This window comes from Physeter macrocephalus, chromosome 9 (assembly GCF_002837175.3).
Source record: "Physeter macrocephalus isolate SW-GA chromosome 9, ASM283717v5, whole genome shotgun sequence".
Lineage (NCBI taxonomy): Eukaryota > Metazoa > Chordata > Mammalia > Artiodactyla > Physeteridae > Physeter > Physeter macrocephalus.
The window spans coordinates 42,485,536-42,497,650 of record NC_041222.1 but is presented as its reverse complement, the minus strand read 5'-3'; the positions used below and the strand labels follow the sequence as shown (position 1 = coordinate 42,497,650).

At 41.6% G+C, this 12,115-nt stretch overlaps 1 protein-coding gene across 6 annotated transcripts in view; it reads left to right on the top strand.

The window, feature by feature from the left end:
* The window catches only part of TJP2 (tight junction protein 2), a 111,124-nt gene that overhangs the window by 52,819 nt on the left and 46,190 nt on the right, over nucleotides 1-12,115 (top strand). The window lies entirely within an intron of this gene.

Here is a 12,115-nt window from a genome sequence, read left to right as displayed (position 1 = left end):
CCGCTCCGCGGCACGTGGGATCTTCCCGGACCGGGGCACGAACCCGTGTGCCCTGCATCGGCAGGCGGACTCTCAACCACTGCGCCACCAGGGAAGCCCAAAGTGTCCTTTTGATGCCACTGGTAGAATAGCTGCTCGTCAGAACAGGCTGCAGTGGTTCTGATGGCCTTTTCACTAGCGGCCCCTCCTGCCTTTCTTTTTCAGGGTCTTTGCCCTGCGCTGTTCTCTGGGTCCTGCACAACCCCACCCCATCCCCAATTGTATTCATTCTACAGACCTCATCTCAATGTCCCTTGCTCATGGGAAACACCTCCCACTCCCCACTCAGCCAGGTAGGTCAGGTGCTAGCTCCTGTCAGACTTCCTGACGGCAGCGCTGTGTATGATTTGATCTTCATTTGATCCTCAAGGTCTGGCATGTTGTACTTGGTAAACGTTTGTTGAATGAATGAGTAAAGAATTAGTATATGTGCACACCTCCATTCATAGCAGCATTATGCACAATAGCCAAGAGGTGAGAGGAACCCAAGTGTCCATTGGTGGATGAATAAATAAAATATGGCATATGTATACAGTGGAATATTATTCAGCCTTAAAAAGGAAGGAAAGTCTGACACATGTTACAAGGATGAACCTTGAGGACATTATGCTAAATGAAATAAACCAGACCAAAAACATCAAATACTGTATGATTCCACTTACATGAGATATTCAGAGTGAATTCATGGGAACAGAAAGTAGAATAGTGGTTGCCAGGGGCTGAGAGGAAAAGGAATGAGGAGTTGTTCAGTGGGTAGAGAGTTTCAGTTTTGCCAGATGAAAAAGTTCTGGAGATTCACAACAACGCGAACGGACCTAACACTACTGAACTGAACACTTAGAAATGGTTAAGATGATACATTTTATGTTATGCAGTTTTTTTAGCACAATTTTTAAAAAAGTGAGTGATGGCAAAAACTGTGACTTTTGGAAATCATTGAAGAAGAATCTGGAATTCTTAACTTGTAGGATGCCTATGACATCTGGGCAATATGCATAAATTTAAGGGAAAGAAGTGTTTATTTCCTCATCAGGGAAGCAGGAGTGTTTACCTAAGGACAGTCACAGTAAAGGAGTGAGCTGCTTTGTGCCCTCTGTCCTTGCTCCTCTGTGCCTGGGGCCCTGGGCTGGTCCTGGCTGGTCAGTCAGGGTCGAGTCCTGGGCATCCCCTCAGCTTCTAAGTGTCCTGCTTCAGTAGGACTCCTTTGTCCTTCTGCCCTCCTCAGTGTAAGATTTGAAACAAACTTCCATTCGTTTCCTATCCTTTTTTTTTTTTTTTTTTGCGGTACGCGGGCCTCTCACTGTTGTGGCCTCTCGCGTTAGGGAGCACAGGCTCCGGACGCGCAGGCCCAGCGGCCATGGCTCACGGGCCCAGCCGCTCCGCGGCATGTGGGATCTTCCTGGACCGGGGCACGAACCCGTGTCCCCTGCATCGGCAGGCGGACTCTCAACCACTGCGCCACCAGGGAAGCCCCCTATCCTATTTTGCTGTCCCAACACTTCTGAAGGACTTACGCTTGTAGAGTCCAAGGGAAGGACATGAACATTTTCGAGTGCCCGTTCAGCAGTGCACTTTGCAGGGAAAGGTTGCCTCATTCCAGGCTGATATTCGCCCTCCAAGGTGTAGGCGTGTTATCCCCATTTTGTGAAGGAGACAGATTATCCCAGGCCCACAGCTAAGTGACAGAACAGAGATTGCCCCCAGATCGTCTGCCTTTAAAACTCACATCCTTGCCTCTGCTTCAAGTTGCTTCCTATATGGTCTTCATCTCATGGTCCACATTTATTTCACATCTCAACCTTAAAGAAGTCAGAGGGCTCACTCTCACTCGGTCTGGCCCATTGGTGTCACACACACTGTGGTAGTGAGGACCACCAGCTCCCTGAGACCATGCTTCCAAAATCCTAAGCCCGACTTTCAAACCCCCGGTATCTCATACAGTCTTTCTTAGCTGTTCAGAAACCCAAAATGTGCTTTTCAACCCCACCCCACCAAGTGGTAAACACAAAGAGAGAAATGGATAGCAGGGCTCTTTGTTATTCTTTTATCTTCAAAATTTACAGAAAGGGGAGAGAGGGGAGGAAGCTCTGCTTAGTGAGCATTCTGTCCCTGCGGTGGCTCTGAGCTGCACCAACAGCCCAAGTACAGATTTACGTATCTCCAAGGATGAGCAACTTCTTATCTTCGTGCCTTTTAATTTTCTAGGTAACAGTAGCAATTCCATTCTTCTGAAACATTACCAGTAGCTGTTCAGCCAGCTTATGCTTTTCTTGTGTGTGTGTGGTGGGGGGGAGCATCTATGTAAATAAAACTTCTCTATGTGTCTCTAGAATGCCCTACTTACTTAATTTCTACTTGGATATTGAATCATTAATAATTTCTACTTGGATATTGAATCATTTTACATGTCTAAAAGGAATATTTACTTCAGTTCTCTGGTTCCCTGGCACAGGAGAGAGGGAGGAAAAGAAAGCCAAAAGAGCGGTGCAAACCCAGACTGCTTTCTTTTCTCCTCACAAGTGGTGCTTTTCAAAGCGTTTGGCGTCCCTGCTGTATGGATGTGTCACTGAGAGATGACAACAGGATTTGCTGGGAATGTGGGCCACTATTGTATCTGCCTTACGTAACCACGTGGAGTGATGGCAATGGGTGAGCAGCCTGGGATGTAGGCAGTGGTCTGGTTGCTTAACCTCCAGAGGCCATGAAGACCACTCAGGTCCTCCAGAGGATGTGGATCCAGGCTGTTAAAAAGTTGGGGAGATTGAAAGTCCATGTGAGTTCCTCTATAAGCTTTCCCCCTTTTCTTTCCTGACCTTTCTTTTGTGGGAAGTTGGTGGGGGGGAGCCTTCTCACAGTGGTTCCTTTTTCCTTTGATTTATTTGTGTTTCTGGCAGCTTTCCGTAACAAATTGTGAGATTCAGATTGTAGTCATTGGTGGGTTTTTAAAATACTTGTATTATTTTTAGCAGACGTATGCAAAACTGATAGCCTCTTATGGGGTTTCTGAATCAAAGGCTACTGTTTTCCATGTGTTGGGAATCTGCAAGCACGGTGTTGCTTCCTGGGGATAACTTAATAGTTTGCCTATTAGATGTTTGTTTGTATTTGGGTAATTGTAATTTCTTGTTTGGGGAAAAAACTTTTTGCTTCCTTGTCTTGCAGAAATGTATATTCTTTTTCTTTTTAAAACTATTCTTATATCTCAGATTCTAAATGATAGAAAAAAAAGTTTTTCCCTTGTTCTTTTTTTCCTTTAATAGTTTGAACATCTGTAGCACTGTAACATGTATAAGTGTTTACTTTTATGGTGGGTGGGATCTTTATCAAACATGTCCCTTATGGGCAGATATTGATTAATCTTTAGCTTTGGCTCGGACCCTCCATCACTGGGAAGCAACAATTTGTAGACAAAAAGCTTAAAGATTTCTTGTTGGGGCAGTGAAGACTTTTGGTGTTTGCCTTCTGGTTGGTTTTTAACACATTTCCATTTTCTTTATGTAAAATATGGGATTTACCTGTTTGGCCAAGATTTTTCTTTTTTTTTTTAACATCTTTATTGGAGTATAACTGTTTTACAATGGTGTGTTAGTTTCTGCTTTACAACAAAGTGAATCAGTTATACATATACATATGTTCCCATATCTCTTCCCTCTTGTGTCTCCCTCCCACCCACCCTCCCTATCCCACCCCTCTAGGTGGTCACAAAGCACAGAGCTGGCCAAGATTTTTCAAAGGAAAGAAACTTTATAACAACTAGAGAATATTTTTTAAAAGATCGAATAACTGTTTGTCTTTGTCCCTTTCTCATTCTGCATGTGAACACCTCACTGCTAACACAGTGTTTTATTTATGGTTAAAAAAAAAAATTGGCCCCCTTTTATCTTCCTGTGTTGTCTAGGAATGAGTCATTACAAGTTTGTGGGGGTGATTATTCACACTACTTACAGGAAAAGTGAAAGTGATGTGGGGAAGTGGAGGTCCTCTTGCTGCTGGAATGTTGACTCTTGGGGTGAAAAGGAGACTTGGCATCTTCTGCAGCTTGCTGCTCCCTCAGAGCTAGCCTCTCCTCCACCTCGCCTGCCTTCATGCACCTCTCACATTACTGCTGTGGTCCCCACCCTGCCCTCCTCCAGTCCACACGGTCACACTTTCTTCTGCTCTTTGGCTTTGCAAAGTCTGTACTGCATTAACAAATATTTGGTGTGAGGTCCTTGGGCCAGGAATCATTGAATACCCTTTGTTCACTCATGAACCCGCCCCGCCTCCCCTCTGTTTTTTAACTTACAAAATGTTTGGTACATGTAAGAGAATTATGTGTGTAAATCATAAAGCATAATTATAAAATATACCCATGAGCCCATCACACATACCCATGGACCCTCACCAAAATGGACCCAAGTTCCCTTCTCACTCCTCTGCCTCATCCCAGGTCACGTACACATACATACACACAAACATCTCTAAACAAAAGATTGGTTTTGTTTGATTTTTTTTCCATTGTAATAGAAAACACATAACAGAAAACTTATCGTTTTAGTCATTCTTAAGTGTACAAGAGTATATTAAGAATATTCACATTTTTATGAAACAGTGTTTGCTTTTTGAATTATATAAAACTGATAGCACGCTCTATAAATTCTTCTGGGATGTTTTTCACTCCATATTATGTTTGAGATGCATCTATGTTGTGGATGTGTGGCTCTAGTTTATTTTCATTGCAGTATAACATTGCATTTTAATAGTATATCACAATTTGTCATTTTTGCTCTTGAGAGATCGTTTGGGTTGTCTCCAGGTTTGGGCTGTTGAAACATTGCTGCTGTGAATACTCTCTATGTGGATCTGTGTGCACATACTGGCACATTGTTCTCGGGCCTCTGCGCAGGAGAGGAATCACTGCGTTGTGAATACACGTACCTTTACTCTGATATATGTGTGCTTGTAAAGCTCTCCAAAGGCTAAGCAGCTCCCTGCTGGCATTCATGCAGTCTAAATATTGACAGCAATTCTGTGATCTCTGCACAGCCCAGCACAGGTTGGGTGGGGCCCAAGCCCGTTGGCCCAGTTCGAAAGGCCTGATCTCAGCTCTTAGCTGAGTTGCTGCATGCCAGTAGGCTGTCCCCGGCCATGTACCCGGAGCTGATTTTCTGGGGAATATGTGTGATTGTGTGGGATGTCTGTGCTTCTGGAAAGATAGTATATAGTTGAGGCAGACTCTCAGTGATTGGCTTTTTGGGGCACACCTGTGGTTGGTAAGCTCTACATGGGCTTTGGCTGTTTTTTTCACCAGTGTACTCCAGGTGCCACAAACCACATGCTTGGCACTTAATGGATGCTCAGTAAATATTTTTGAGTGAGTGAGTGAGTGAATAAGTGAATGAATGAATGAATAAAGGGTTTTCTCTGAGACTTTGTAAAAAGTCACAGCTTTGTGGGCTAAATACAGCATGGTGTACTTTTAATTCTCAAAGGCACTATTAAAATTTATTTTACTCTAATTTCCTCACCTTTAAAATTAAGATTTAAAATTTATCACTTAATATATTCTTTTAATATTATATTTAAGTAGTCAGTGGTTTGTGTCACAACCCATTAACCCTAGGTAAGAAGAAGTCTCTTATAATCTGAGCAGTTTCATGACAAGTTGGTGAAGTCTTTGGCACCTGGCAAGTTCTGATTGATTAAAAATTTGATTCAGTCCTGTTGGCATGGTAGTGGTAAGGGATTCATCCTTTCTCTGCCAAATCGAATTTAAATTACTACTGCAGGCAGCACAGGAATACTTAAAGAGAGTATAATCTTATTAAGGAAGAACAGTGAATTTCAAAAGCCAGGTGCTTGGACATTTTGAAAATAAAATTTTGTAGTAATGCACTTATTTTGCTAAATGATAAAAAATTTTAAATCCAAAACTTGTTTTTTTAATTTTTTTTTTTTTGCGGTACACGGGCCTGTCGCTCTTGTAGCCTCTCCCGTTGCGGAGCACAGGCTCCGGATGCGCAGGCTCAGCGGCCATGGCTCATGGGCCCAGCCGCTCCGCGGCATGTGGGATCTTCCCGGACCCGGCCACGAACCCGTATCCCCTGCATCGGCAGGCGGACTCTCAACCACTGCGCCACCAGGGAACCCCTAAATCCAAAACTTTTAATGGAGAGTTTGCTGTTTTTATTTTTGACATATATTCTAAAAACAATGTACTCATAAAAATATTCTCTGCCATACCACAACTCTTGGGGAGATTTAATATTTTTTGGTATTTACTCTTCCAGTCTTTTCCCTGTATGCTTATAAAAATAAATATATCAGGGAAATAAAAAACAGAAACAAACAATGATGTTTTGTGTCTTGATTTTTCCCCTCAATAGACATTTAAGTATAGATATGTATATATGTAACCAATCTGTTGTTGGACATTTCATTGATTATCTATTAAAAATTGTAAGCAGCTGTAAACAAATTTATATGTATATCTTTGTGCACTTGTGCAAATATTTCTGTAGAATAAATTCCTAGAACTGGAATTGATTGATCAACGGTATGTAGATTTTACATTTTGAGACATATTAATAATTTGCCCCCTGGAGGGTTTATACCAATTTATATTCCCACTGCTTCTATCAACAGCAGGCAGACCTGAAAATATAAAATGAATTCTCTCTTTCTAATTGAAAACACAGGCATCATAAAGAAAAAACTTTAAAAATGGACAGAAGTTAAATGATTATTTCAGTGCCTATGTATTTCATTGTGTTGATTCATTTAACCTAAATATCACTCTTTTTGGACATTGTGCTCCCCTCCACCCTATAGCACTGCCCAATCCTAGGGGTCATTGTCATGGTACTGGTTCTTTTCTGATGACTTTTCTTTTTTTTTTTTTTCCAAATTTATTTTATGTATTTAGTTTTGGCTGCATTGGGTCTTCGGTGCTGAGCACGGGCTTTCTCTAGTTACAGCGAGCGGGCTTCTCATTGCGGTGGCTTCTCTTGTTGTGGAGCACGGGCTCTAGGCACCTAGGCTCAGTAGTTTCGGCTCGTGGGCTCTAGAGCGTAGGCTCAGTAGTTGTGGTGCAGCACAGGCTTAGTTGCTCCGTGGCATGTGGGATCTTCCCGGACCAGGACTCGAACCTGTGTCCCCTGCCTTGGTAGGTGGATTCTTAACCACTGCACCACCAGGGAAGCCCTCTGATGACTTTTAAATACATTTTTGGGGTAGGGTACTGTGTGCTGTTTTTCTAAATATACGGGAGTATAGCTATATTCAAAGAGGAGTTGGCAACTGTATTTTACCACAACTTACAGAGTAATTCACTTTGTTGAAACGTGTCAGCTTTAAGGTATAGTAAAGAGCAGAAAAGAAACTTGGAAAACATACATGCTAGTAAGGTCACTTCCGGGTGATAGTGGATTGGTTGTACAAAAGCCACTTTGAAAACCGAAGGTGCCAAGAAGGTAGGAGGTATTCTCTGGAAATGGAAAGAGATGATCAGTTCTGATCAGCTGGGTTTCTGCTTACTATTTCCCTTTAAGAAAAATTTCTTTTTTTGTTGTTTTAAATTTATTTATTTATGTATTTTTTTAAGTCACAATTAAAAAAAATAAATTTATTTATTTTATTTATTTATTTTTGGCTGTGTTGGGTCCTCGCGGCTACACGTGGTCCTTCTCTAGTTGTGGAGAGTGGGGGCCACTCCTCGTTGTGGTGCGCGGGCTTCTCATTGCGGTGGCCTCTCTTGCGGCGGAGCACGGGCTCCAGGCGTGTGGGCATCAGCAGCCGTGGCGCCCAGGCCCAGCTGCTCCACGGCACACGGGATCCTCCCCGACCAGGGCCCGAACCCGCGACCCCTGCATTGGCAGGCAGACTGCCAACCACTGCACTACCAGGGAAGCCCTATTTATGTATTTTTTATTTTTGGCTGAGTTGGGTCTTCATGTGGGCTTTCTCTAGTTGCGGTGAGCGGGGGCCACTCTTTGTTGCGGTGCGCAGGCGTCTCATTGTGGTGGCTTCTCGTTGCAGAGCACGGGTTCCAGGCGTGCGGGCTCAGCAGTTGTGGCTCGCGAGCTCCAGAGTACAGGCTCAGTAGTTGTGGCGCATAGGCTTAGTTGCTCCATAGCATGTGGGATCTTCCCTGATCAGGGATTGAACCCGTGTCCCCTGCACTGGCAGGCGGATTCTTAACCACTGCGCCACTGGGGAAGTCCCTCTTTAAAAAAAAAAAGAAGTTAGAAAAGTTTATTAAAATCATCAAAAAGTTGTGTTATACTGGTACAAATTGGAAAATGCTGTTATAGACATAGACCACAAAATTCCAGAGAGGAATGGCTCTAAACTATTCCTCTCTGGACACCAGACCACAGGCACCTGAGTTTCCAGCTAACCACCTCAGGTGTGCTATGAAAGAAGCAGAGGGCCACTGAATGTAATAGAAATTTCCTTTCAGAAAACTTGTAAGTAGTAGCAATCAGTTCCTTCATCATACTAATTGGGTGATGAATGAATAGTGTATCCATCTGTTAGTTTATTGAAAAGAAAACCTTTTTGAGTGCCTACTCTGTGTGCCAAACACTGTTCTAGGAGATATGGGACAAATGTGAGGGAGTGAGATATAAAAAGCTCACCTGAAAATCCACTTTCTTTTTTTTTCTTTTTTTAAATTGAAAAACAGTGGTCATGGTGAACAAACTTAAAGAATTGGGGAGATTTACATAATTTAGACAATGACCTTTTTTGAATGTTTACATATTTCGTTGTGTTGATGTGCCTTCATTTAACCTAAACGTCACCTCGTTTTGGATGCGGATGCTCCCCCCATCCCCCACCATAGCACCCGGTCCCATGCGTGCTGGTAGCACGGGTCCTAGTTCTCACCTTTTCCAGGTACCATTTTTAAAATTCTTTTTAACCCTAGTGGTGATTTGAATTCTATTTTTAAATCTCTGAGAGTTCTTGGAGCCAGATGGTATTAACCAGGGAAATGTCCCTAAAGTGAGTACATAGAGAGAGGAGGGAACTAAAAGACTATAAATTCCTCTCAATTTGAGTAATCAGTTATAGCTACTCAAGAGTGGCTGGCTCATCTTTCTTCTCTACATACAAACAAAAGTGCCTTTTCCTAATCCCGTTCTATCAAAGGATAAATTATCTGCTCCAATATATCAGTTGTTAGAATTGCCTTTTGTGCTAAACGTCTTTCCCCCACTAGCCTAAGAGTTTGTTAACTGGGTAAAACAGGAGCACATTATCTGGACATGTTTTGATTCTTTTCTCTGTCATTAGTAGCAGTGCAGAAATGGCAAAGTTGATTTTTAAAAAATTTTAATGTAAAGGAACTAGATAGTCTTTCTGAAATTATTTGTATATAATAAGTACAGCAAGGCTTTTTATTCATATAATTAGATTCCTTTCCTTTGTGTCCTTAATGTTTTAGATATTCTCTATTTAAAAAAAACATGTAACTGGATCTACTTGTTTTTAATCCATCTTGACCATCTGTTTTTATATTTATTGTGATTACTCTTCTATATTCTTCTGTATGCATTTCTGCAGTCACAGTTTGCTTTGTATTTGCCCTGCTTTTCCTAAATTTCCCATATTGTCTCTTCTGCCTTTTTTTGGATTGACTTTTTTTTTTTTTTTTTTTTTTTGCGGTACGCGGGCCTCTCATTGTTGTGGCCTCTCCCGTTGCAGAGCACAGGCTCCGGACGCACAGGCTCGGCGGCCATGGCTCACGGGTCTAGCTGCTCCGCAGCATGTGGGATCTTCCTGGACCGGGGCACGAACCCATGTCCCCTGCATCAGCAGGGGGACTCTCAACCACTGCGCCACCACGGAAGCCCTGGATTAACTTTTATTTTGCTTTGTTTTCATTTTATTTTCCTCTCTGCTATCTTGGAAATTATATATGCCAGAAAATTTAACATGTGGATTTTACTCAGTGAAATTCAAAATTAATCTACAGTTTAATTCTACTCTTGAATAAAATATTTAGAATAATTAAATCATGTTAAAGTCTTCTGGATTTACATGCTATGTTGCCCAGTGTTCTACTTCTGTCTTATTTGTTTAACTCTCACAAATCACACGTTATTATATTGATTAGTTGCATACAGCCAATATATGTCCAGGCTTACATTCCCTCTTGCATCTTAGGTCTTCCTTCTGGGATTATTCCTTTCCTAAATTTATCCTTTGGAAGTTCTTTTATTGCTTGTAATAACCTTTCCCAATTTTTGTTTTAAAAAAAATGTCTTTCTGCCCCCTAAATCAACCGATACTGTTTTAAAGATACTGTTCTACCGAGTTCAGCCTTTCATTATTGCTGTTTCAAAGTCGGCTGTTATTCTATTTGCTCTTTTGTAATCTCTTCTACCTATATGCTGTCATCTCTGTATCTTTTTCTACAGTAAGATTACCATGAATTTCAAAGTGTTTTTCTTTCTTTTTGAATTTACTCTGCTTGTGATGTATAAGCCTTCTTGAACCAGAAAAATCATCAAGTCCTGAAGAGCTGTTGTGACTGAGTATTGCATGTCTCCCACACTCTCTTATCATCTCCTTCAGGAAATCTTAGACACATTGTAAGATTTTCTCACTCTTAATTTCTTTCATGTGTCCCACTTTTTTAATGCTTTGTGCTATATTCTGGGTAATTTCTTCACATCTTTCTTCTAATTCATTATTGCCTTCAACCATGTGTCGTATGTGGTTTAATCCATTTTTTAAATTTAATACATTATTGACTGGGGGATTTTTGCAGAAACTAACTCCTGTGGCCATAATATGTCTCCCATCAAAAATGTGTTAATTTTATTATCATATTTTTTTATTTCTAAAATTTTTCTTTAGATTTGCTTGGTCATTTTTTTTAAAATAAATAAACTTATTTATTTAATTTTGGCTGTGTTGGGTCTTCATTGCTGCATGCAGACTTTCTCTAGTTGAGGTGAGTAGGGGCTACTCTTGGTTGCGGTGCGTGGGATTCTCATTGTGGTGGCTTCTCTTGTTGTGGAGCACGGGCTCTAGGAGCGCAGGCTTCAGTAGTTTTGACACACGGGCTTAGTTGCTCCGTGGCATGTGGGATCTTCCCGTACCAGGGCTGGAACCCGTGTCCCCTGCATTGGCACGCGGATTCTTAACCACTGTGCCACCAGGGGAGTCCGGCTTGGTTATTTTTGATGTTCTCTTATACTTTCATTATACTTTTAATTTCCCCTTTTAACTTCTTATAATAAACAAACATATGAAACATTACACATCCTTTTTTTGGTCTATGGTTATATTTCCATGAAACATTATACATCCTTTTTTTGGTCTGTGGTTATATTTCCAATACTTATAGTCTTTGATTCTGCAGTTTTTTGTTTCTTTTAACTCTCACTTGCTTTGTGTATGTATTTAAATTGTGAACTCACGTTCCTCAAATGTTTATCTGAGGGATTCTCTGAAGCCTGTGTTTTAGTATGTTTCTGGGGGAGAATTTCATTCTCTTCCGTGTACCTGGGTGGTGCTACCAATGCAGTACCACTTTGAGTGTGAGGGTTTTGGAGGGAGGAGGGTGTGGTCACATCTGTAATATGAATTTCAGTCTCAAACCTGAGTGAGTACAGGTCTATTGATACAGGAATTCTCCATGGAGATATTTTTAGTTATTTCCACTCTACCCAGAGCCAAGAATAAGGTAGGCGACTGTCCCTGCTGTCTCCATTGCCTGGTAGTGTTTTTGCCCCTAATACATTCACTCTGATCTGATCTCCACCCTGTTTGGAGCCCACAGTTTCTCTCTTTTCCCGGCCTCCTGTTGAAATGCCTGCTTCAGTGCTGCCTTATTGCTCTGGCTTTGAGCTTTCTTGGCATTTCTTGCCTTTAAGGATTTCCCCTCAAAGGCAGCCTGCATTCAATGGATTATTATTATTATTATTGAATGATATCCACTGTTTTCAGGTTTGTCTAGACATCTATTTTAGAATATTGTCAGAAACCGAAGCCCAGTGGTCTTTATACTGTCATCATCATCTTTTACACCCGCAATACTGGTGGAGAAAAGGCCAAGGGGTCCCACAGATTACACAATTTGGCA